General features: G+C 37.6%; 1 long non-coding RNA gene across 2 annotated transcripts in view; it reads left to right on the top strand.

Moving 5' to 3' along the window:
* Positions 1-5758: 5758 nt before the first annotated feature.
* LOC139437576 (uncharacterized) overlaps positions 5759-22710 on the top strand; it is a 39227-nt gene continuing 22275 nt past the window's right edge. Inside the window, exons 1-3 of one of the 2 annotated variants that reach the window (XR_011647404.1) lie at positions 5759-6384; positions 15768-15905; positions 18779-18857. This is a non-coding gene — a long non-coding RNA (uncharacterized lncRNA). Of the gene's footprint in view, positions 6385-10821; positions 11019-15767; positions 15906-18778; positions 18858-22710 lie in introns of those variants that run through there. The other variant, XR_011647405.1, reaches the window with a different exon arrangement.

Genomic DNA, 22710 nt, shown 5'->3' with positions numbered 1-22710 from the left:
TAGTAAGATCCCCTGCCTTCATAAATGGTTTAGTGTAATAGATCTAAAGGATGCCTTTTGGGCCTCTGCCCTTAACCCAGAGAGTAGAGACTTGTTTGCCTTTGAGTGGGAGGATTCCTCTACAGGAAGAAAACAGCTGTATAGGTGGACAGTTTTACCCCAAGGCGTCACAGAATCCCCCAACCTCTTTGGGCAGGAACTCCTCAAGTATTGGAGAAATTTGCAGTCCCACCTGAAATTTCCCTTTCACAATATGTAGATGATATGCTATTATCAGGTGAAGAAAGGCAGATAGTGGTCCAAACTACAGAGCTTATTGAATTTCCTGGGGGATCAAGGGCTAAGAGTGTCAAAAAGTAAGCTACAATTTGTAGAAAAGGAAGTCAAATACCTGGGTCATCTCATTAGTGAGGGAAGGCCATTACTGAATTACCTCTTCCCCAGACAAAAAGAGAACTAAGAAGATTTGGGGGATTGGTGGGATATTGCAGATTATGGATAGATTTTTATGCATCCCAAACCAAAGGGTTATACCAAAAACTGTTGGAGGAGGAGCCTGACAAATTAGAATGGAAGGAGGAGGAAGTAAAGGCCCTAGAGGGGCTCAAACAGGCACTGGTGCAAGCCCCCGTTCTAGCCCTCCCCTCCCTCGAGAAGCCTTTCCATCTGTTTGTGACAGTGGATAAGGGGACAGCCTCGGGAGTCCTAACCCAGATCTGGGGAGGCCAAAGGAAGCCTGTGGCCTTCCTTTCCAGAATCCTGGACCCTGTCTCCAGGGGATGGCCAGGCTGTGTACAGGCCATGGCAGCAACTGCTCTCTTAGTAGAAGAAAGCAGGAAACTGACCTTTGGAGGGGCCTTAGTTGTTAGCACCCCTCATCAAGTCAGGACTATTTTGTCTCAAAAAGCAGGAAGATGGTTAACAGATTCCTGAATTCTGAAATATGAGGCGATTCTAATGGAAAAAAATGATTTAATACTGACAATTGATCGTAGTCTGAACCCAGCTTCTTTCCTTTGGAAAGGTCCCAACCAAGTAGAAAATCCTGAACATGATTGTTTAGACCTAATTGAAAACCAAACCTTGAATCCGGCCTGACCTAGGGGATCTTCCCTTACATTTGGAGAAAAAGATTTTTTATAGATGGGTCTTCTAGGGTCCTAGAAGGAAAAAAGGCACAATGGCTATGCTGTTGTTGATGGACTAACTTGTAAGGTGAAAGAAGCTGGCCGACTGCCCAATGATTGGTCAGCTCAAACTTGTGAGCTGTATGCATTAAATCAAGCCCTTAAATTGTTAGAGGAAAAAGATGGTACAGTCAACAAAGATTCTAAATATGCCTTTGGCATGGTCCACATCTTTGAAAAAATTTGGGAAGAAAGGGATTGATCAGTAGCAGAGGGAAGGAATTCGTCCATGTGGAACTGGTAAAACAAGTGGTAGCCAGTCTGCTCTTACCAAGGGAAATATTTGTGGTACATATAAATGGGCATCAGAAGTATCACACTTTTGAAGCAAAAGGCAACAGATTGGCAGATGAAAAGGCCAAGAGGCTTCCCTCTGTTCCCCTCTGGAACTAATGGTCCTGATACCCTCCATCCCACAGGTCAAAAATGGAAATATCAAGGCCATATCTGCCTCCCATCTGGGCCCAGGGAATCACTCTTCTTGTCTCTCTAGACAGGGGAAAGGATTCCAGGATCTTGGAACTATGGACTCGTGTACACAAGTGTGGAATGTAAGCAGTGATCATACTGACAATTTCTCCAGTTTGGTCAGCCCTCAAGCAGACCTGTGGTGGTACTGTGGAAAGGATGTTCTCCAGCCAACACTGCCTGAGAGGTGGAACCTGTGCTCTGGTCCAATTGGCTATCCCATTCACCTTGGCATTTGAAAAAGAAGCAAGAATATCATCCCAGGGAGGGAGAGAGAAAAGAAGTTTACTTGGTTCTTTTGATGAGCGGATCTAGTTAGACAATATAGGAGTTCCCCAAGGAGTCCCAGATGAGTTTAAGGCTAGAAATCAGGTAGCAGCTGGGTTTGAGTCATTCTTGTTCTGGTGGGTCACCATTAAGAAACATGTAGACTGGATTAATTATATCTATTATAATCAACAGAGATTTATTAATTACACCAGGAATGCAGTTAAGGGAATTGCAGAGCGATTAGATGCTACTAGCAGAATGGCATGGGAAAATAGAATGGCCTTAGATATGATGCTAGCTGAGAAAGGGGGAGTCTGTGTTATGATTGGAGGTAGTTGCTGTACATTCATCCCCAATAACACTGCCCCTGACGGAACTCTCACTAAAGCTTTACAAGGTCTAACAGCCCCATCTGCGGAATTAGCAGAGAATTCTGGCATTAGTAATTCACTCACAGGATGGCTTGAAAATTGGTTTGGAAAATGGAAAGGGGTTGCACTGTCCATCTTAACTTCCCTCATTATCTCAGCTGGGGTGCTTACCACAGTCAGATGCTGTATCATTCCATGTGCCCGAGGGCTAGTTCAAAGACTCATTGAAACTGCCCTAACCAAACAAATGCCCATACAGTGTAGGCAAAACAATCTGTACCCCCTTAAAGAAGGAGATTCTTATGAAGAAGAGTGTGAGATAGCACTTAGAAAATTTAAAGAATGGAAATGTGAAAACTAAAAAGAATTTAAAAGAAAGAGGGGCAATTGTAAGAAACAAAGATTAGTTTTCACACAAGAAGAAACTATTGATTACTGTAACCTGGCAGCCTACTGCCTCAGTCTCCCACTCCCGAGTTAAACAGCAACAAAGGAAACCAGTTTAAGCCAGTCCTATAGGCAGTAAGAAAGATGCCCAAGAAAGAGTTAAGTCAATACCAGTTCAGCACTAAATTCCATTCCTTATTGGCAAAGGGGAGCAGGTAAAAACTAAAATGGTTGGAATGTGATGGGGGAAGCCGTTAATCACGAACTTTTGCGCGGGAAAGTTAGATCTTCTCGGATAGGCTGTAACCCCTGAAGTATCCAGTCTATGGAGAAACAGAGGAAGGGCTTGCCTGCTAGGCTTAGGGGTGTAAATTGTGTCATTTTTCTTTATTCCGGGTGCCAGCCATGTTTTCTGGTTGTGTGCCCCTTGCTGCAAGATTGAGAATAAATTCTTTTCTTCTCCACAATTGGGTGAGCCTTATTTTCTTCCAGAAGAAGATTTCTTTCTAACAATACTGCTCAAATATTCCTAACTGTAGCTGATTACTAATAAAAGTGTTTCCAAGAACAAGCTTTCTTGTTATAGGCAACATAGATTCCAGAAGAGATCTTAAAAGCAGTAAAATCAGAGATGTGAAATGATGGAGGGCTTGGAAACAGCCATACCAAAGGAGAAAGAGTTATGAGTCAAATTATGAGCTTTATGCTTCTGTTAGTGTGTCTCAACTCTTTTTATGTTTGTCTGTTTATTTAGTGTCAGTGTATAATTTGATACCTCTGGATGGTAATATTAAATTGATAAATACAAATTCTTAAAAGATCTCTATTCACATGACCAGGAAAAAATTTTTTATCTAAATTTAAACAAATAGTTTATTTTTCTTCACAGAATGGGATGAGGAAGGTGAAAGTTAAATGGATATTATTTCTGGACATTTAATAATATTTTGGCAAAATAGTAGATAAAAGTATAATGCTGTTAATTATGGTTTTAATTTTTTTTTAATGTTTTACAGAAACAACCTCTTCACCTAGACATCAAAAGGCAGATGCTTTGGCTTATACTCATCTGATTTGCCTCACCTCTGCTAAAGAAGCAGCTCTATGGCTGCAGAAAGAGAGTGGCCATTGAGGGTTGCTAGGGGTGGAGCATAATAGTAAATTATCATAGATTAAAGTAACACCACTGCTGTATGCAGCAGTCCCAGGTATCGCTAGTTTGTTGCAAGAAGTTAATATCCAATTTTGTCACTACCACTTTGTTTTAGAACTTGCTAAGGCTTTCTTTAGCATCTGCTTCAGCAAGTCAAACCAGCCTGCATTCACCTTCATGTGAGAAGGCAATGGTGGATTTTGTAGTGCTTCCCCAAGGCTGTGTGCATAACCCAACCATCTGTCCTGGCCTGGTGGCAAAAGAATCTAGCAGCATGGAAGAAATCTGTAACTGTAACCCTACTGATGATATTATGTTCGAGAGTAATTCTTTTTCTGAATTAAAAGAAGCATCAAAAACAATGGTATCTTGTCTTAAGAGCCTAGGATGGGCAAACAATTGGGACAAGATACAAAGTCCTAGCTATCTATCAACTTCTTAAATATTGTTTAGTTGAGTGAAACAAGGACTACACACTCCTCTGCAATTGGTAAAGTACAATGTTTTTTGTAATATTGTTGGGGTACTGAAAACCCTTCATCCCTCATTCAGCTGAAATATTAAAATCATTTTATGTGTTAACCACCCCCCCCCCCAAAAGTGCATGGAACTAAGAAAACCCCCAAGTAGGCTGCTTTTAAAACAATGGCACAAGTTTAAGCAGTAAGGGAGGGTGGACCCTGACTTACCCTGTAAATTGGATGTGGCCAGCACCAATATTGGCTTTGGGTGGGGTTTTTAGCAGAGGCAACATTCTCAAAAATACCCCTTGGGTTCTGGTTACAATTGTGGGAAGGAGTCAAAGTACAATATAGCCCCTTAGGAAAGCACCTACATCCCACCCCTATCCAGGGGTGGACTGTAGATACTAAAAGCAAGACTGGAACAATGAACTGTTGTGGGTTGCCCTCTGTGAGGGAAAGATCTGTGGAAGAACATTTGGGATGCCTGCCAGTGGTGACAGGTAACTGTCCTGTCCCTGCCTGCTTCTCTAACATCTCTCTCAGGACTATTGAGGCAGATGCCCTCGTGAAGATCCAGAGCCTTACCACTGAAATCCTAGAAGCAACAGAGTGGCCCCACAGGAAAAAGGACATCATGACCACTTTCAGTTGTCTATTAATTGCCAACAGCTCATGAACATCATCCACGAGTGTCCCTTGTGCTCACTCCAACATCTGTGACATTGGTTTCCTCTTGCTCTCAGCAGGGGGCAAAGTATGCTTTCAGTGCTGCAGATACTGCAACTGGATTCTTGTAACCAGATCCTTACAACAATGGACTAAGTTTAAATTCAGTGCTCAGGGCTTGTGGCTGCAGCTCCAGTTAAGATACTAACAGCAGGACCAAAGCAAGCATGGAGTTTATGAGCTAAAGTGCTAGCCACCCCGCATCCCAAAGGGGAAGGAATAATAATTTGTTGTTGCCTATGCCTCAAACTATACAAAATGGGGGGAAATGAGGTCATTTTGATCATGGTACTGGTCCTTGCAGTCTTACTGGTTGAGAATCTTAAGTCCATGAAAATAAAAGCATCCAAAACTGTCAAAATGTCACCCAAGCGCTGCAGCATAGGGCATCTCAGATTACAGCTATTGGAACTTTAGCCCATGACCCTGTTAATAACTGGTTTTCCACTTTAAGCTGAACCTGGAAGAAGGCATTAATAGGTATTGCTATTGCATTTTGCTGTATTATACTAAGCTGTTCGTTGATCACTTGGTGTTAATCATCCTGCTTACAATCTATTACTAATATTACTGATGTTAGAGTAGGATTTGTCCAAAATGGATATGTAGAATAAATAAACTCGTATGCCCCTGTTGTGAGTATGGTGCCTTCTGACAACCATCTTAAATGTGAGGGGTACCTGTTGTGAGTGCGGTACCTTACAAGTTAGGGTTGTTTACCTTTTCTTCTTTCCTTTTCCTGGGAAAAGTATCCGTTGTTTGTCTTTTGTATCTATAAATTCCCAGTTCTTGGGACCGAATGATATACTATAAGAAAATTATTAAGAATTGTGAATTCATAAGCTTTCTAATCAATAGTGTCTGCTGTTTTAGCCTAGAATTGTGAATGATTAACTTGTCCATTGTCCATTGTCCTTTGGAATGTTGTAATGCTGCTGTGCAGGCACCCTACCCACCTGGTAATAATCAAAAATCAAATGTTTACGAGAGGTGGCATTTGCATGTCCTGTTCATATCCCCTGTAAAACTAAAAGCTAAAAACTTTCAGGTTCCTGTGCAATGTACCATGTATAGAACAGAGCACTTTGGGGCACGATGTCCCTCCTCAGGGGAACTGGCCATTCCCCTAGAGATGGGCATTGTTGTTTCAGGGGGAGCTGACAAATCACAAGTTGCATGACCACCCTGAGATCATAGATTTGGTCTCTTATAAAAGTGGGACCCCTTTTGGCTGCGGGTTGAAGTCTCACCCTGGAAGGGACACTGCCTGGGACTGTTTTTTCCATTTGGGACTCTGATCAGCTGCCAAAGGGACTTTCCGGTGTTGTAAAAGATCAGATGCTTTTTCCCCCAATTTGGTGAGTGTTTATATATATTTTCATTCTTTCCTTTATCTCTAATCAATTATTTTATACTGTGGTTACCCAATTATTACAATCATTTAATATAACCTGAAACATTTAATTGAATAAAGCTGCTTTTATATAGCATTTAGAGATTTTGCCTTTTTCTTAAGAAAACATTTTGGCATGGTCAGCAGGATTCATTAACTATTAAGCTTCCATTATTGTTAACCCTTATTTAGCAAAACAAGCCTTAGTATCAAGTCTACCTTTTCTTGTTCCCTACAACTGGAGTGCTTTTAGTTTCCATTTTCCCCAGGTGAAGAACTGCAGTAGTTTCTAATTCAAGACCATAAGTCCAGCAGGTCACATTTTCACCACATTATTGCAGTAATTTCTATTTTATGTCTTGCCTTCTCAGAGACATTCTATTGTTCATGTTATGTGGTGTCAATAGTACCATCTTGAATTGAAGGTTCTTGATCTCTTCCCCCAAAAAAAACAGTTTGAGGAAAAATGATTTTTCCATGTTATAGAAAAGCAATAAATATATTTCTCTACCTTAGTCAGATAGAAATACTGTCTTTAAAATAATGAAAAAAAATAAAAATTAAAAATTAAAACAAATTTAAAAATTTAAAAAAATCTAATCAAATCAATGTTTTTTAAAAATTCCATCCTTCATAGTTCCAGTCACTTTAAATGAGAGAAAAATAAACCCTAGAGATTTTAAGTGCTTTGGTAAAGAATACACACCTAGCTGGGCTCCAGAGTTCTCAACTGAATCCAAGTCTTCTGAACATCAGGGCATTGCCAGGTCATTTTTATCTCTTTAAGTTTTCCAATTACATGTTTAAAAGGCAGTGATTTATTGAGTCTCTATTACATACTAAATTACGTGGTCCCTGATTTTAAGTTTGTAAATTTTCTAAGGAAAACAAATATTTAAATGAGAACAGAAAGATTCAATAGAAGTTGGAAGGAGGGAGGCAGGCACAGGATGATGCCAATGTCTTTATCTGAACATGAGGGATAAGGAGAAAATAACTAGAGATGGCAGTATCTTTAGGAAGAATAAAAGACCCAGATAAATAGGTTTAATAAGTATATGACATATAGGTTTGCTCATTGCAGTTTTTTAATACTTTCTTGAATATGCCAACTGACTACTTGGATGTTTCTGGTTGAAACTAATACTAAGGAGCAGTTTATCAGATCCTCAAACCTCTCGGTTGAAAAGATGATGTCTCATTGTGAAATGATTTTAATCCATACCCATTTTCAGAAAGACTACACAGGGGCTGAGTACAGTATTGCTGGGAAAAAAGTTACTCTCCTTTTGGGAGAACAAGGGCACCAAATCAAAGCCACAACCTTAACCACAAGCTGTAAAACAGATCAGGAGCAAGGGGGTGGTAATTAGTCTCCCTTATTTAAATACAAGCTTCATTATTGATTCCTGAACACTCAGTTAATGTGTCAGACACACAAAGAAGCAGTTCATTTCAGAGCCAGCTACAGCTGCCAACTGCCTAAACAAAACCAGCCCAACTACTCACTCTACTACAATCCCTGCAGGAACACTTTTATATTTAAAGTCGGCAACAAAGAGAAACTCTTTAATAGTCCAAGCAGTTTCATTTTTCAACCTTGGTATTCTCTAGAAGAATCTTATATTTTAGTCAGATTTAGTTTACCTCTTTCTATAAAAATTAATAGTTGCTATAGCTTTGCTTCAGCATGTGGTAAAATTCATATGCTGAAAAAACTTGTGAAAATTGTACACCCTTGTCTTCTAAAATAGCAGCACTTATCATTGTAGAACTCAGAAAAAAAGTTGGAATATTATAATTTTTTAAGGATTTATTTATTTATATTTTTAATTTCTCTCCCCTTCCGCCCCCCCCCCCCCCCCACCTCCAGTTGTCTGCTCTCTGTGTCCATTTGCTGTGTGTTCTGTGCCCGCTTGTATTCTTGTAAGTGGCACTGGGAATCTGAGTCTCTTTTTGTTGCATCATCTTGCTGTGTCAGCTCTCCTCATGTGTGGCCCCACTCCTTTCTTCGCATGGGGTGGCTCTCCTTACGGGGCACAGTCCTTGCGTGTGGGGCTCCCTCACGCGGGGGACACCCCTGCATGGCATGGCACTTGCACACATCAGCACTGCATGTGAGCCAGCTCACCACATGGGTCAAGAGGCCCCGGGTTTGAACCCTGGACCTTCCATGTGGTAGGCAGGCGCTCTATCAGCTGAGCCAAATCCGCTTCCCAGTTATAATTTATAGTCAGAGTTTATCTCCAATTTCCAACCTTCTGGGTTCTTAGGATACAGCTGTGAACAAAATAAACAAAACTGCTTGGTCTCATGAAGTTAGTAATCTAGCAGAAGAGAACTAAAGAAACAATATAAGTAAGCAAAATACATAGTGTGCTTTATAGTAATAAATGTTCTGGAGGAAAATATAAAGAAGAGGAAAGATAGGAAGTGACTAGAGGGAAGTTGCAATATTAAACTTTAGATTTTAAATAAGGAACTTTTGAGTAAAGAAATTACGATAGTTAATGGATTGGACTTAACTGATATCTGAAGAAAGAACATTCAGACTAACTGATGAGGCAGTGCAGAGACTGTCAGGCAGGAATATGGTTGTTGGAGAAGAAGGAGGCCAATATGCCTGGAGCACAGAAGTCAGGTCATGAAAAATCTTCCAGGAAATGTTTAGGATTTTGGCTTTATTCAGAATGAAATGAGAAGGTATAAGAGTTTTCAGCCAAAGAGTCACATGATCTGACTTCCATTTAACAAGATTACTCTGATTATACTGTTGAATATAAATTTTAGGGAGGTAGAGGGATAGCAGGGGAAAATATATGAATTGTTACATATACCAATTTACTGGAGCCATATCTGAAAGATATAAACTGAGGCTGTAGCCAGATGAGGTATTGAAGTGAAGAGGAGATTATTTGTTTTGTTTTGCTTGTAAAGATGAGAAAGATAACAGAATGTTTATATGCTAATAGAAAAGATGAATTAGGAAAGGGAATTTGATAATTGTTATACTAACCAAGTTAAGACATATTGATGGCGTGAAGAGTCAGTTTTTGGTTATGTAGTAGCAGAATCAATAGGATATGCAGATGGATTTGATGTAAAAAAATGAAAGAGTAAAGTCATAGATATCTTTACATTTTTTGGCCTCAAAAACTAGAAGGGTGATATGATTACTAACTGTAGTAGAGAAGAGATTTGGGGATTAAAAAGCAAAAGATACGATATAGAAAGATTAATTTTGAAATGAATGTAAAACATCAGGGTGATATGTCAGGAATGAGGGTGAATTTGCAAATCTGAGTATAAGGGGAGAAGACTGACCTGATGATAGAAATTCAGGAGTCATAACTACATGTCCCTATGGTTTTTAAAGCTGTGAGACTAAATAAAACCATAAAAGAAACAAGTATAGGAAAAAAGTGATGAGATCCAAGTACAGAGCACTGGGGCACTCCAGTGTTTAGAGGTCAGAAAGATGGAGGATGGTGGGGAATCTCTCAAAGTAGGCTGAGAAAGAGAAGCCAGGGCAATAGCAGTATAAAGACCAGATTGTGGTGTCCTTGAAGGACAAAGGCTAATGGTAAGGAAAGTAAACTTACCATTGAGTTCAGGATCTTGGAGGTCATTGATGACTTTCAGAAAAGCAGTTACAGTTGACCTTTTGACTATCTGATTGGAATGGGATTTAAGAAAGACTGGGAAAATTGGAGATGTAGAGTTTACTCAACTTTTTTTTTTTTAGAAGGTATTGAGATTGAATCCGGAACCTCTTATATGTGTAGCAGGTGCTCAACTACTGAGCTACACCAGCTCCCTGACTCAACTATTTGGGAACGTTTTTGTAAAAGGAAAGGTATAACCTAAGGCTATAGCCAGATGAAGTGTTGAAGTGAAGAGGAAGTTATTTGTTTTGTTTTGCTTTTAAAGATGAGAGATATAACAGAATGCTTATATGCTGATAGAAATGATAAAATAAGAAAGGGAAACTGATAATGCAGGAGCAGTAAGGAAGATCTGAACATAAATGAGAGGAGGGGAGTTCTAGTGAAATGGTAGAAGTGTTGGTCTTATAAAGGAGCAAAAATAATTTGTCTGTATTTACAAGAGAGAAGGCAGAGCACAAGGGCACAGTTTCATCTATTTGGGTAGTTGCAAGTGTAAGGAGGTTGTATGTAAATGCTGTTTTCATTGTATCAATTTTCTTAGTGAAGCAGGAAGCAGGATCATCTAAAAAGTAGCACTGGGAGAAGGTAAAGAGGTTTAAAGAAACTATATGGAAGAGTATAAGCATTAGGGAAATATGGTATAATTCAGGAGAGAATCAGGGTCCAGTTGAGGTTATTGAGCATGAATTTAATGAAGACCACTCAGTATTTTTTGTTTTCTTTCCTCCACACAGATTCATGGATACAAGCATGGAACAAGAGCAAACTGGGATTGAGTCAGTGTTTTTGTTTGGCAAAAAAATGAATATCTAAACATGATCACAAAATTATTTGACATCTACAGTTGGGATCTATGTCATCTCCCTTTAAATTTGGGTTGATCTTCTTGTCTTGCTTTCACAAAAATAATAAAGCAGATATCACCATGTGACTTCTAAGGCTGGGCCATGAAAGACATGACTACCTTGCCTTGTGCACTAGAACACTTGTGCTTATAGCCCACAGACACATTGAAAAAGTGTAATTTTAAGGTCTCCATGCTGTGAAGACTGGACATATTAGACGTCTTCCTAACTCAAACAACATACACATGAGAGAATGAGCTTGCCAATGTCCCCAAACGCAGCCACTGATTCTTCCCAGCTGAGGCTCCCGATATGGTGGAGCAGCGATACCATCTCCACTATGCCCTGTTTGAAGTTCTGACCCACAAAATCCATGAGCATGGTTAAATGACTGTTTTATCCTCTAAATTTTAAGACTCGGTGATGCAGAGATTGTACTGTTACCCCCTGAGGAAGAGCTCTTACAAGGTGGCATTTAAGATGAACTCTTGTAAGAGGAGATAGGAATGCAAACGGGTGCCCTATATAGGAGAGGAGAGGCTTGTTTTGGAGAGGGAAAGCACGCTCGTTTTAGGAAATCAAACACGACTGCTTCACCTGCGGCCCAGAAGCAAGAGAGAGAGAGAGCGTATGACATGAGATTGGCCTAGGCAGTAACCAGACCATGTAATACCTTACAGGCCACTGTAAGACATCGAATTTTCTCTAAGTAAATGGCAAACCATAAAAGCTGAATTTTGTTCAGAAGGAAGGGTTGGAGGTTAGTGAAATGATATAATAAACTAATACATGTTTTAAGAAGTGTAATTTTCCTGTAATATTGAAATCAATCAAAAGGGAGAAAAGTAAATGCAGGGAAGTTATTTCAGGGCTGCCACAGTAGCCCACAAGGCCAGGCTAGGATAAAATCTGCACAGCTGGAGATAATAATTTGATGGTAATATTAACCAAAATTATGAATGGATTATATTTGAGAATTGAGGAGGAAAGGACAAATCAGGAATTATTCCTAATCTTACTGCTTAACCACTTGGTGGAAGCTAGGGTTACTATTCTTTATTTTTCTCTCTTATATTTTTATATAGATTATTTTAAATAACTTTATTCTTCACTTATCAGCTTCTCTTATACACTACATTTCTAACATAGCACAATAGTAGGACCTTAGAACAATTTGATCCTATTTATTCCTCTCCTAACCTTTTGCTTGAATATTCTCTTTAGTATTTCTCCTTGGGAAAGTCCACTGGTAATAAAATTTCTCAGAATATTTGTCTGAAAAGTCTTTATTTTTCTTTTTTAAGATTTATTTATTTATTTATTTCTCTCCCCTCCCCCCCCATTGTCTGTTCTCTGTGTCTATTTGCTGTGTCTTCTTTGTCTGCTTTTGTTGTTGTCAGAGGCATAGCAATCTGTGTTTCTTTTTGTTGTTGTTGTTGTTGCATCATCTTGTTATTTCAGCTCTCCATGTGTGCGGCACCGTTCCTGGGCAGGCTGTACTTTCTTTCACGCTGGGGGGCTCTCCTTACGGGGCGCACTCCTTGCACATGGGGCTCCCCTAGGCGGGGGACACCCCTGCGTGGCAGGGCACTCTTTGCGTGCATCAGCACTGCGCATGGGCCAGCTCCACATGGGTCAAGGAGGCCCGGGGTTTGAACCGCGGACCTCCCATGTGGTAAACGGACGCCCCAACCACTGGGCCAAGTCCACCGCTTCTATTTTTCCTTTTGAGGTATTTCCTTCTTCATAAAGAGTGTTAGGTAGGCAGTGATTTTATTTCAGCACTTTGGTGATGTCATTCTGTTGTCTTCTGGTATCCACTTTACAATTATTGTCTTTTTGTAGCCCCTTTGATGTTCATGTGTCATTTATGTCTGGTTGTGTTTATGATTTTCCTTGTCTTTGGCTTTTAGACATTTGACCCTGGTGTAACTAAGTGTGGTCGTCACTGTGTTTAAACACTGGGGTTTACTGAGCTTTCAGAATCTATACCTTGCCTTTTATTTTTTTTCAGTTTTGCCATCGTATTTTCAAATATTGCCTCTACATTATTCTCTCTTGCCTTTCCTTCTTCAATTCTTATTTGATTGACACTTTACCAAGTTTACTATATCTCTTACATTAATCCATCTCATCATCTATTTCTTAAAAATAGTTATTTAAGAGACCAACTGGTAACTCTAATACCTAGGCCAGATATCCAAAAAGAATGTGGGAATATCACCTTAATTCAATCAGACACTGAGTTAATTTGAGTGCGATTTGCAATATGTGTAAGGCTCTGTCTAAATGTAATTTATCCCCATTCTTAGAATGTAGACTACCAGGGTTCCAACTAAGAGCATAACAGGACTACTAGAACATTTTACTATTCACAAATTCAGAATTCCAATGTTCACCTTCTCAGCCTTGTTGGGAAGTTATTATGATTTATAGCAGCTCTTTGTTTGGCTTCTTAGTTACTTGTTTTTCAGAATTTACAAATTTTGAAAATGCCTCTAGAGAGAACAAGAGTATCATCCTCATGTTCTTGAACTTCATTTATAGGCTCTTGAACTGTAAATCCTGCTTAATTTGGCAGCTTTCCTATACATATAGATTTTTTTCTATTTTATCCAAATTTTGCTAGTTATCTTAAGAGAAGTATTGAAATTCCTAAGGACATTCCATCATAACTGGATATAGACTTTCCTGCATTTATATACAGAAGTTTTTAGACAAAGTGAAATTTAAGTGGGGTAAAAGTGATTATGAATTGTTCCATTTTGATACATCTAGAAGGTATCCAAGTGGATATGTCATTAAAACAGTTGACTATGGGCCTCAAACTGTGAAGAGGTCCCTATTGGAGACATATATTTAGGAGTTAACATATTTAGGTGATTTTAAAATGAGAGATACAGATCAGATCACTAGGGTAGAGAAAAGAATGTTGAGGGACACCATCATTTGTGGGTCATGGAGAAGAGGAACTTGAAAAACAAACTGCATATAAACAGATAGCGAATTAGAAAGAAATTAGAAAAGTTCGTCCAGAGAGCAAAGTGTTTTAAAAAGTAAAGAATGGCTATTTGTATTGAATTTTGACACTAAGTATTTAAACATCAGTTAAGGTAAGGACAGAGGCAAATCCCTTGTACACTTAGACCTGAGGCCATTCCAGCAGGTCCCTTCTCACCTGTCTTTGGTCCATTCTAAAATTTCTAAATAATGCCAGGAGAAAAGGCTTCCTCCCCTACAGAGCTTGAAAGAATGATCTTGGAACGTGATCTTCAACTTCCTTCTCCTAAGGATCCTCTAGGAACTTCTGAGCAGGTGCGGCCAAGTTAGATAGTTGATTTTACCCCAGGTACTTTTGGGGTATTAAATATCATTCCCCTAAACTATTGCTAGGTAAATACTACTTTTCTATGCCTAGCTTTATGAAGTCTTCAAAATCAAATATCTGGAAGCTTCTTTAAATTGCTGTGCCGTGTGTACTCTGTGTAAAGTGAACTGAAGGGTACTATGGAGGAAGTTTTGCCACTTTCATATGTGTGAACATAGTTCACAAGTTCTGCCAAGTGAATGCCAAAGAGAACTCTGGGACCTTGTTTCTGGTAATTGAATTGAGATAATTTACTTTGGTCACTTACTAAACTGCCCCCAGAATGTTCTGGAAGTAATTTGTGTAATTGTCATTCGAATACAGTTGTGTAGTTTTTTGTTTTTTTCTCTCTCTCAGTAATTTTTAAAAAATGTGTTCAATAGCTAAAAGCTGTGGACATGCTCTCCAATTAAAAAGTAGGCATTCAGTGGCCCCAGAATCACTTGAATAGTAATGGCAAAACAATCTTCTTAGTTATTCATCATGAAGAGCAATTACAAATTGAATGCTCTGATGTGGAAATTGGAACATATTTAAAAACTGTGTGTTGCTGAAAGCATTCTTCATCAGGAAATAAAAATCCTTTGCACCCTTTGCATAAAATGAAGCCAGGCAGTCTCTGATATTGTAGACATACTTTGAATCTTTCCTTACTAGAATATATCTTAAGCATTTTTTTCTTCATATTTCAGTTTGATCCTTTTTTCTCTTGTAATATAAAATAATCTCTGAATTTTCATTCAAATTATGTGTTCTATTTATAGGATCCCATAACCATTTCTAATTTTAAAAATTAACCAGTTAATTGTATGATATGGATAAGTAAGTTCTCAAACGCCAAGTGGGGAAGAATTAAATATTCATAATTCATGCATATATTTTGTTGACATACGTAAAATAAATATTTGGCTTTTTATGTTTAAATGTTACTTGTGACTACTTTGAATTGCAAAGCTTTTATTTATCACATATTATTAAATTAAATTATTATAACCGATAAACCTCATTCTTAATTTTACAAAGGCAGTCATTTCAGGCTTCCCTTCATTTTGGCTGTTTTTGATATATATCACAGCTCAGTTATGACTTTGTCAAAGAGTTAGATTAAAGAGAGAAGTAACTCCAATTTTCTATTTCATGTATTGATTGCAAAGTTGAATGAGGTAATGTTTAAACTTACATAGATCAAAGAGAAGTCTTTATGCACAAAACTGGGGTTGTCTTTATTCTATCATTCTTAATTTCCCCAGGGCTAAGTGGTCTAAAGTTTGGACTCCAAACTATAATATATATATATGTTAACTTACCCATTTCAATTAGAATATAGCTTTTAATCATATTTCTGTCTATTGTCTCAATTCTTGGATAGAAGTTAATTACTGTTTCTATCTTGAATATAGAGGGTGTCATAGATTTTAAGGATTTAGAACTAGGAGTGAACTTAGATAATTTACTTTCTCATTTTCAGGCAAGGAAGCTGAAATTTTATTGACGTTTTGACTTGCCTGTGGCAGAGAAAGTCCAGAACTCAGACCTCTCCTCATGCAGACTAGCAGGCTTTCTCTTGAACGTGAACACACAGAACCAAAATGCGATCAGACTACAGGTTTGTTTATGCCCTATTTTTGTGAATTAGTTGTTACATTAAACTAGAAAGTCCCTTTTACTGATGGCCAGGTGACCATATCCTCGGCATTTGGTTTTCAGTTACTAGAACAATTGTCAGGTTTCAGAGGAACTCCTTAGACGCTCTAATCCCAAAGGAGCTACCATCACCCTCTATCATTTTTCTCTATAACTTTCTGCATTATACTTACTATTATCTAATTTGTTGGATTTTTAATGCTTTTTTTCTTTGTTTTTATTGAGCTATTTCTCTCATCCAGGCTGAAGCTACATCAGAATGAGGACCTTGCCAGTGTTTTCTCTGTTGTAGCCAAGGCACTTAGTATAGTGTCTGGTATATAGCAGGTATTCTATAAATGTTCATTGAATGAATCAGTGAATGGCATGCATCAGTCCTTAAATACAGGAAGAATAGGAAAGGACATTTTGAGCCTCATGTCCATCCCTAATATCTGTATATTGCTTATGGCTCACAAAAAAAAATCATATTTATCTTGGGTGTGACCAGGAGCCACTCAATCAATTAAGTGTTGATACGTCCTACAGCTGAGCTGAGGAAATGGAGGCACAAGGAACTGAAGTTGCAGAGCTGGGGTGTGCTTTCAGTTCTGTAGATGTCAAAGTTCTTGTTCTTTCCTCAGTACCACAGCTGCTTCCTTTGCTGAAATTCTCAGTAAGTTTAAACTGTTTCAAACTACTGCCTCAAGGCACCTCACTTTTTAAAGTTGACTTCATAATTTTGAATAAAACTATCATTACAAAAAAGAAAACTCTAGTGGCCTTACTATCTTCTTTGTAGCAACTCTACTTAACAGAAAACAAATCTTGTAATAAAGGAGGCTAAGACTTGTTTGTAGCTGACCTCTGACCTTTACTGGAGAATGTGGAGGAGTTTTTAAACTATTAAGAATATCTAGAATTCTGGGATGCAGTCTGTGCTGTGTAGCTCTAGGTTGTCACAGAGGGCACATATGTGAGGCATTACCTCAGTGTCCAGCACAGTAGGTGGACAAGGTTGTCCCAATTGTTTAGACTCGACCGGTGTACCTTAAAAGGTTTCAAAAGCCCACTCTCACTTTTATCTCCAAAAATAAAATTTTCCCCAATAATCTAATCAAGGTTAATCACTTCAGATGTCTTTTAAAACATGTCCATTTGTACCATGCTTATTCACTTCATCTTGACTGCTGTGTTTAGCATCCCAAGTGAAGTTCTCAGGACATTTTTTTCCAGATAAAATACCAAATATCAAGGGGACATGTTAATTAAATAGTGCAAAAACTGGTTACTATTAGCTCATTGAATACTTATACAACTAGTGGCTCTTACTTGGTTCTTCTTCACAAAGTCGTCAAAAAATTCAGTAGCATGCTTAAAACAAGTGTGAGAATTTTTCTTTGCCTCCAAAAGAAAACTGGTAAGGCTGTGAACCCAAATAAAACATGAAAGCGCATAGACAGAATTTTGCAAAATGTCCTGTCATAATTACGGCATTACAAAAAGGGAAATCAGAGCTCTTTCGCCGGGACCAAGAAAGAGGACTCATCTTTAATAAGTGTGTTGCAATTGCCAGCTTCTGTACTAAGCATTTCAGGTATGTTAGTTCATCAAATCCTCCAACTATCTGTAGCAGGAAGTACTGTACTCATTATACAATGGGGGCTATTGAGGCTTAACATGCTACTTTTTAAAGTCAATAAATCGTGAGTGTTGAACCTAAAGTCAGATCTGTATGAATGCAAAGCTTACATTCTTTTTACAATTTTAGGCTACAACTTGTGGGAAAGATAATAAAACACTCTCCCACATATTGTCCTGCAAAGTGCTATTTACTATATGCACTATAGTACTTAAAACACTTAAAACCCAATGCTCTAGGAAAAAAAAAAAAAAAGACCCCTGTTTGTTTCAAATTCATGCCAATTTGAATATTTGGCTAAGAATTTATCCCTAGCTAATAAATGCCCTACATATTTTCTTTCATTATAGAAAAGTTTGGCCTGCAGCTAGTTTTCAATTGACAGAACCGTGACAAAGGTTCTTCCTCTAATCACCACATCAAAGTTAAGTAAAGTCTATGGGAGTATCATATCTCACAGGGAATTGGTACAGGGAGAAAGAGAGAGGTTCCAGAAAGGGGTAAACTCCAGAGAAGACGCTACATGGGATTCATGTAGGAAACTCTGCGGCAGACATCAGAATGCCAACATTTTTGGCCTCAGTACCAAGTTGGCTCTGATTGTTTGGGCTTACTGCTTTCGATTGCCTGCCCTTTTTTGAAAAATGTGAGTACATCACCAGGTCACAACATTTATGTACACATTGCAGAATATTTCCTTGGTATGAAAAGGGCATCTAAAAACAAGTTGATGTGGCCAGGAGCACAGAGGACAAATCTCTACCGTACGTTTCCTCAACGTGCCTTCCGCAAATGCCCTCAAATTTTAGTCTTTCATCCTGTTTTCCCAAGCAAGACTTGGGCTTCTCTAGCGATCAATTAAATCAGAAAGCAGCACTCTGCTCAGAGTGACAGATGCCTTTTTCTGTCACAAGTCTTCTAATACGTCGATGCTGGAAATTTCTTTCTAAATTAAAGGGACTTTTAAACATTGACTTATTCAGCCCCTTGTTTAATTAAGAATTCCATTCAGTATTTTTGTGGTTTTGGTCGTGCATCACTTTCTTGGGATTTCTCTGGCTTTCCAAATTCCCTGTTTACCATCAGTGTTATTTTCAATTTAACGTTTACCATTTTTTAAGTTAACATTTTTATTACTAAAATAAAATATATTAGTATATTATATATAAATTAGTATAATAAAATAAAAAATATTGTCTTTATTTTGACCATAGAACATAAATTCTAGGTCATCTGAGTCTCGCCTGCCTGGTTCATCACGTAGCACAAAAACTGGAACATGGAAGTTGCTCAGTAAGTCTTTGTTGAATCAATTAATTTGTTAATTAATTAGTAGTTGTTTGAAAGTCAGAACTTAATTTCCTAGAGAGACAATGTCATAATTTTATCCAATTATTTCACAAAAGGCTACTGAATCCGTAATGTAGCTAGTACAAAATTAATATGTATGATGTGATTTGGAACAATGTTTTCCTTTAATCAGACTGAAAACCTAAATAAATTTTCATCAAGCAGCCTGTCTCACAACAGAATTGAAAGCAGGGGCTTAAAGAGATATTTGCCCACAGTTGTTCACAGCGGCATTATTCACAATTGGCAGAAGATGGAAGCAACTGATTCTTCATCAATTGAAGAATGGATAAATCAAATGTGGTATATACATACAATAGAATATTATTTAGCTTTAAAAAGGCATGAAGTTCTGATACAAGGAGCAACATGGATGAATCTTGAAGGTATGTTGGGGGAAATAAGTCAGACAAATATCGTATGATATCACTGAATTGAACCATTAGAGTAAGCAAACTCACAGAGGAAGAATCTAAAATATAGGTTACCAGGGGACAGGGTGGAATAGAATGTGCGAGGTTAAGACTTAAAATGTATATGGTTCCTAACTGGAATGATGGAAATGTTTCGGTAATCGATGATGGTGATGGCAATACCACATTGTGAACCTAATTAAGTGCACTGAAATATATATCCGAATGTGATTAAAAGGGGAAATGTTAGACTGTATATATGGGCAACAGAATACAAATTTTAAGAAAATCCATGGAACTCACCACACAAACAGTGAACTCTAAATTAAACTATGGACTATAGTTAATAGCACAATTATAAAAACTATCATTGATTGTAACAAATGTTCAACACCAATGAAAGGTGTTAATAATAGGGTGATTTAAAGGAATCCTGTATTTTATGCATGATTGTTCTATAAACCCACAACCTCTCTAATAAAGGAAAAAAAATATTTAAAAAGAACTGAACGCATTAATTGATAAATCATACCTTTCAGCCACTGACCCAGGTTCTGGGACTAGGTATTCATACCTAAGTTATCCCTCCATTAAAAATGCAACAAAAATCTTAATTTCTCCTATTTCTTTATCCTAGGATATAGTTCCTGGAATTCTGTAGCTAGTTTTGCCAGCTCTTAAGTTAGATATAAAGGATAGAATGTCAAACTGTAACAATGGAAACAGTATCTACCAAAGAAAATTAAGTTCCTTGAATAAATCAAAACGTAGAAATACTCCAACTATCTCTAGATATGTAAAGAAATTGATATTCATTAAAAATTTACAAATGGCTTATAGAGTCTACAATATTGATAAAGAAAATTATCTATTTGAATTTTAATAATAAGAGATGGAATTTTTTATCCTCTACACTGAGCTACCATTTTTAACATTTAAATCCCATAAAAGCATAGTCTGGTAAGAATAAAATAAGCAGATATAGGATATTATTTCACACAATTTTCCTCCTCCAAAGCTCATCAATGCCAATACCTTCATATGAAATAATATTTTTTGTAAATCATGTTCTATCTTTTAAAAATCTGTAGAGTCCACACATAGTGTGTTAACCTCTTCAATTATATTCTAGCCAATTTATATATTCAATTATTTGACTCAAAATCATTTCCCATGATTTTTTATTCCTACGATCCTCTATAGAAAGAGGATTCTTTCTTAATTCACATAAATGTTCATATCTATGGTTTATGATTTCAAAGCATTCAATATTTTCTATGTGCTATCATAAGAGGTTTCTAATCTAAGATTTGCCACTGAAATGTTATTGAACATATTTAGAAATAGTGTTTGGAAGATTTGACTTCATTTTTCCTCTAATTTGCAAGTTTACTTGTATTCAGAAGTATGTACAGACTTAAGGCCACGGAGTTGATTTCAAATTGACTGCCTGAATTGAGAGAGTAGTGTCAATTAGGAATATTGCAAGCCGGAACTTACAGAAAACTTAACTGAGAGAGGCTTTAGCAAATAAGTAGGAATTTATTTATCTCTCAAAACAAGAATTCGTAGGTAGGTTTGAAATCAGCAGCTTAACAATGCAGTGCATATATCTGGGCAAATTTCTCGTCCTTTCTCTCATAGATGGCTGCCATGTCTTTAGACTTTCAGAATTCAAAGTGGGACAAAAAGGGAGAAAGAAGCATATGTTTTATCAGAAAGGCAGAAGCTTTCTCTGAAGTCCAATCCCCAGCAGATATTCCTTCACTTCAAATTACCAGAATATGAACACTGTCACCTAAATAGGAAGCAGGAAAATCAGGGAACAGAATTGTCCCTGGAGTATCAGAACAACATGGGGTGAAGCCTTTTAGCAAAGTAGCCAAAAACAGGGACTCTGTTAACAGAAAGGAGAAATGGTGCTTGAGCAAGCAACCAACAGTGTCAGGCACAATGAGCACAGAACTTAGGACCTGCATAAAATTTTTATTCATGCTTATTTCCATAAGTCTAAGAACTGCACTATCATGTAGACATTTGGTCTATCATATAGACCAAAATGTATTTGGTCATTTTCAATAGCCTAAGTAATATTAATATACATGTTAGCCATGAATCAAAGTGCTTTCATATCTGCCAGGAATCTAGGTAAATATTCAAAGTAAATGTTCCAAAATGAAGGATGATAGAGCAAATCCAATGGAGGCAGTGAGTATTACAGAGTTCTACGTGAAGAAATACCCAGTTCAAGAGTTTGGGATAGCATGGTTCTCAGAGTCAGCTGGGAATGCAGTTATCAGTTTAGGATGCTACCGTAAGTTAAGAGGAGGGGTTTTCGGAAAAGGTGTTCATGTCGGAAAAGGGGGACTTGCCAGTTGTTAGGTAGAAAAGCCACAATCTTCAGGCAACTACTGGGGTTAAAGGCTTAGCTGTAGTTCTCTGCGATGAAAAGAAAAGCTATTTATAGAAGAGGAACTAGCATCCAGGTACAAGGAATTATTAAGCAGACCATCGCTGGTGGCAGCATTTGGCACAAGGACTCTGGACTAGATATTTTTAGAGCAGAGGTAAGATATTTCCAGACCCATTTTTCTAAAAGAGATCAAGAAGATAGCCACCTCTTCAGTCCATCTCCTCCTCCCTCCTCTCTTCTTTTGTTCTAACATACTACCTTTTGTTCTGATCTTCTTCCAGAGACAATTCTGTTTCTCTCTTTTCCTTTCCATTAGGCTTTATGAAAGTTTTTATTTCACACTAGTATTAAAAATTGCATCTTTTGTTAAATTTGCAGTTGATTAAACTCCATTAAGTCTTCAATTTTAATCCTCGCATCCCTCTGAAGCTGTTCTGTCAAACATATTAAATGCCCTCCTAATTGTATATTACATTTGGCTGTTTCCAGGATTAAGTGTATGAAATGTCCTTGTAGGATTTGATATAGTCCTTCATTCCCTACTGCTAGTTACTTTTCCTTTTTAAATTGTGTAATAGCAAAATCACCTGGTTTTCCTCTTACTTCTCTGTCCACACCTTTACCGTATTTCCCTAATGCTTTACCTTCATTAATATGAAAGATATATTGAGATACATGTGTGATATCACAAAGTGACAGTGATTGATTCCAGTTTATTATATCAATATGCCTTAAGGAGAAGTAATACATTAGCAATAAAAGTTGTCTGTTCTTAATGAGAGCCAAACCACAAACACAACTGACAATTAATTATACATTTTATGTATAAATAAATAATCAGAACTTCATGGAATTTACAAGTGTATTTAAGTAGATTTCTCTTTCCATTAACCGTAAAGTTAGATGATTCAGATCATCCCCCCTTGTTGAGAATGCAACAATGTAATATAAGTAAGGGGAAAAGGATAAA

The sequence above is a fragment of the Dasypus novemcinctus genome, chromosome 25, assembly GCF_030445035.2.
Source record: "Dasypus novemcinctus isolate mDasNov1 chromosome 25, mDasNov1.1.hap2, whole genome shotgun sequence".
Classification (NCBI taxonomy): Eukaryota; Metazoa; Chordata; class Mammalia; order Cingulata; family Dasypodidae; genus Dasypus; species Dasypus novemcinctus.
This window is presented reverse-complemented; position numbering and strand designations above follow the sequence as displayed.